This window comes from Pseudonaja textilis, chromosome 3 (assembly GCF_049901715.1).
Source record: "Pseudonaja textilis isolate UNSWEBS1 chromosome 3, rPseTex1.2, whole genome shotgun sequence".
Classification (NCBI taxonomy): Eukaryota; Metazoa; Chordata; class Lepidosauria; order Squamata; family Elapidae; genus Pseudonaja; species Pseudonaja textilis.
This window is the reverse complement of record NC_141992.1, coordinates 22,730,638-22,735,164: the sequence shown is the minus strand read 5'-3', so window position 1 is coordinate 22,735,164 and position 4,527 is coordinate 22,730,638. Positions and strand designations below refer to the sequence as shown.

The following is a 4,527-nucleotide window of genomic DNA, read 5'->3' as shown; positions in this document are numbered from 1 at the left end:
ACCATGGAGGAGGAAGAGGAGATCCATCTCCTTTGAAGGGAATAAACCCCCTATAAGTGCTAGATCCTAAATGTAGCCTGGCATTATGTTAATCCTCGACTTCCTATTCATTCCCTTTATGGATTCAGTTAATCCAAAGGGAAGAAATAATGAGAGAACTCCTCCTATGGGGCTGCAGAGATACATAAGAGAAAAAGCAGCTCAATTACACTCTGACCTTTTATAATCCTAATTTCCAAAGAAAAAAAGGTTTTTAAAAAAAATCAGGAGGAGGCTGCAATCATTAGGGCAACCCAGAATCCATGAGCAAGCTACAGAATTCACAAAACTCCATTTATACCTCCAAGTCCTTCTAGAGTGGGTGGAGCCAAATATTTTTTGCATTTTTTTTTTAGTTTTGAGGATTTAAAGATCTAAGCATACGTAGCTGTTTAATATTTTTTAATTGGTCAAAAATTCTTTTGTTAACTCCTCTAACTCACAAAGTACACCAAAAAAGTGAAAAGTTCAGCCCAGTTCACAGATAAAATGTAGCATTATAGTAGACCCACCAAGCCAAAAGGGATTGTTAACCTTGGGTTTCATTTTTGAATTACAACCAAGGAAAGTTCAACTTCATTGAAGCTCACTAGGTAATTTGGGGACTAATTTACTTAGAAAACTTGTTGCTATGGGGATAAAATTACAGAAACTACAGCATGTATGGCTCCCTGAGCTCCTTAAATAAAAAGAGATAGATTTAAAACAAAATAGCATTTGCAAAAAAAAAAGGAAACCCTTCAAAGATTTTGGAAGACAGATTTCTGAACATCATCAATCCTTAATTCCTTTATGGGAATACTGTTGATTGAGACTGGGAATTCAAACATCAAATATAAAATGTTATGTACCACTGGACAATGAATAACGTGTAATTATATAGTCATCCTGCTTTATATTTTACTTATATCTGCTTCATTCTTTTTTTCTATCCATTTCACTCAGATGACTGTTTACAGAAGTATTCCAACTTGAAAATAAAAATAAGAGAAAAGGAGTTTGAGCACTGGACTCCCTGGTATAATTATTCTCTTTTGCCTGACAATCTAATTTAAAGCAGAATGATGTAGTAATTCATTACAGTTCTTTCAGGAACATACAGAAAACTTTAAGCTTCTGGGTTTTTTTCTTCCAATCAAGCCCTGTGTAGATGAGATAAGCTGGAATGCAACACTCACTACCTCTAATCAGCCATGTTCTTGGTTTATAAAGGTCCCGTAATGCAAAATGTTAATACAGTATATACATATAATCTTTTCTGAAAGTTTTAAATAAAATACTTATTGGTGACCTTGATGAACTCAGAAATAGCTGTGCATGTTTCATCCTTATTTTTCATCCTCTTTAAACAAAAAACAAAAAACCCAAACTTGTTTATCTTCGACAACGAGCCAATGCCAGAAGGTGCCTTATGAGACCTTGCTAGGACAGCTCCACAAGGCCTTCCAGAAAAGGTGAGCTTTGCCTGCATTATTAAAACAACTACCGACAGAGTTTGGAAGCCCTGCCCATCCAGTCCACTTGGGCCCAGAGGCCCTGATCCCCCTTCATCCCACAGCATTGGAACTGTACATTTCCCATCTTAGGTCACAATTTTGACTTCATTCACTTTCACCACCTCAGTGACCTCTCTGAATTCCATATCATTCAGTATGAAGGTCCAAATGTTGCCACAAAACCTGTATGTGTTCAGAGAGGCCCTGAAACTGACTCTGTTTCTGACCTGCTGTGCTAATGCAACATTGATAGCTTTGTCAAACTGTATGAGGACTTGAAGAGCATGCTGAAGCGTGATCTGCTGAGACTGAATGAGCTCATTGAAGACAATGTCCCAGGGTGATGTTTCTATACAGTTCGTAACCCATAGCTCAAGTAGATGATCATCCACAGATCTGAAATCACTTGACTTTCACTAAAGACCTCGGACAGGAAGACTTCTTGTCTTCATGGGGCCCGCCCGGCTCCTCCAGACCTCCGACCCAGAGAAACAGAGTGCCGGCTCCAATCCCTACCTCTTTCTGACACTACCCAACATAGCAATAGTACTTAACAATAGCACTGAGACTTATATACCACTTTACAGTGCTTTTCAGCCCTCTATAAGCAGTTTATAGAGTCAGCATATTGCCCCCATCAATTTGGGTCCTCATTTTATCCACCCCAGAAAGATGGAAAGCTGAGTCAGCCTGGTGAGATTCGAACTGCCAAATTGCAGCAGCCAGAAATCAGCAGAAGTAACCTGCAGTACTGCATTCTAACCACTGCACCACATACATATAATCTAAGATACTTTCAAATAAGGACCATTAAGGAAGACATAAAATGATGGACTCAGGGATTTCTACCATATGTTACACACCCATTTTTATACATCACCTACAGGGTGGTGGCAAGTGTGAAAATATTTGCACATGGCAGAAATTAACAAGTTAAGAGTCTCAGAGCCTCTAATTTTCAATGCCACTATAATTTTATGTCCAGAGAGACAGACCAGGACTGAGCACATGAATAGAACTGCATCAGTGGTGGGATTCAAATTATTTTACCACTGGTTTGGTGGGCGTGGCTTGGGGGGCGTGCTTTGCCTAACGCCAGCATGCAGCTTTCCACCAGCTCTGCAGCACCAATCACCTGAGAGGATAAAGAAGAGAAAATCGCAGGGTGGGTAGAAGGGCCGATCCTGTGCTTTTCTCTTCTTTTTCCTCTCAGCTGATTGTCAGCTGATTTTTTTCATCCTCTCAGCTGATCATCGGCTTGTTTTATTACCAGTTCGAACTAGTCCAAACCGACAGCATACCACCACTGGACTGCATTGAACTTTGAGAAATTTTAGTTCTAACACATTCTGAAGCTTCAACTCATTGCCATCCACATCCATTGCTAGGAAACAGTCAAATGTTTTCATAACTTTTACCAGAGAAGCAAAGATGCTAAAAAGGAGAGAAGATAGAGAATGGTTCTTGCATATGATAATTTTAGATTCTCCTTCACTTACCCCATGCCTTTAATTTCTTTTGCTTGTTATTTCTTGCTCCTTTTTGTTCACTGCATAATATCTGGAGAGAGAGAAGTTCCCTGAGGATGGGCTCCAGCATGGGTCCAAAAGCTTGGAAGAATAAACCTCAGATCACGGTGACCAACTCAGACCGGATACTGCATAATATTGCTTATCCCAAGAGAGAATAGTGTGTAAGCAAGCGTGAGGTTTACAAGTTAGGAAATTTGCTTCCCCATTTTTTCCCTCATAATTTTTCATCTCAGAGTATGGTGCAGAATTTTGTCATCTAGGCACCATGTCAGAATCACTGTGTCTTACTGAATCTGAAGATTCACAGGTATTTGACAATCTGTGGATTACTTGATGCTCTCTGAGCATGGCTGTTTGCTTGTCATTTTACCTTTCTAGGTTTCCTCTATACTTCTTTATTTCAAAACCCACGTACTTGCTTGTATATGGTGCTATAAAGGCTTGCCTTTTTCTATAATTGCCGATTTGCCTAAATTCTGCACCTCATTGTCATGCCAGAAAAGGAGAGAGGTGAGTAACTTGGACTATAATTGCACATACAATTTTTTTAGAGAAGTTCATTTCTACCAGCATTAGAAATTTTAAAGGCAGTGAAAATTTGCCAGCAGAGCAAATGTTGAAATCAGAGGGAATACAAGTTATTATCTTTATTTTTGTGAAGGGAATAAATTGTATTGTGCACGTAAAATATGGACCACAGAAGCTGAGATGGGTCAATTCTTGGCTGGCAATTCTCAGCTTTATATGTACATGTTTATGCCAAAATCGAAATGTATCTGAAACAGAGTGAAAAATAAAAACTTCAGTACAACTTCAATGCATTTAGCTGGACTTAGAACAGTTGGGTGATAAAAAGGTTGGTTGCTTAGAATTGCCTAAGGAACTAGCTCTTAACCCTTCTAAAAATGTTACGTATAGCCCCAGAAGGTTACATACTTCTGCATTAATGGAAACAAGAATAGGTAATGCAGAAATGCAAAATTTAAGGCATACATATGAAAGCATGCTACATTTGGCTAGATGGACTTGTGGTATGTCTTAAATCATAAATCAACTTCATTGAGCAGAGCTAGATGTGAACCAGAGCAGCTGCCTTCCATTTATTAGACTCGCTTGTAAGTGATGTACTTTGAGGTCTATTTCAGGAAGAGGTTTTGGCAACTATGTTAAAACACTGGCTCTGGTTTGATTATATGTTTGTCTGTGTGTGTGTGTGTGTCTGTCTGTCTATCTATCTATCTATCTATCTATCTATCTATCTATCTCCCTTTTTGGTTATTCAGGTTTTCTCCCGCGTAAGATTGGAAGTATCTAGGCAACGTTTCGATGAAGTCTCATTCATCATCTTCAGGCTTGTATCTTCTGCTCTGTGCTTCTCAGAGTAATGTGAGCTTGTAGCTGCTTCTTCCTTTTAACTGCTAGTGGGGGTGTGACTTGATTGGGTGGGGACTTGGCTGTGT

At 39.1% G+C, this 4,527-nt stretch overlaps 1 pseudogene; it reads right to left on the bottom strand.

The window, feature by feature from the left end:
• Positions 1-1,306: 1,306 nt before the first annotated feature.
• LOC148126031 (transcription initiation factor IIA subunit 2 pseudogene) lies at positions 1,307-1,904 on the bottom strand (annotated as a pseudogene).
• Between the last annotated feature and the right edge of the window lie 2,623 nt (positions 1,905-4,527).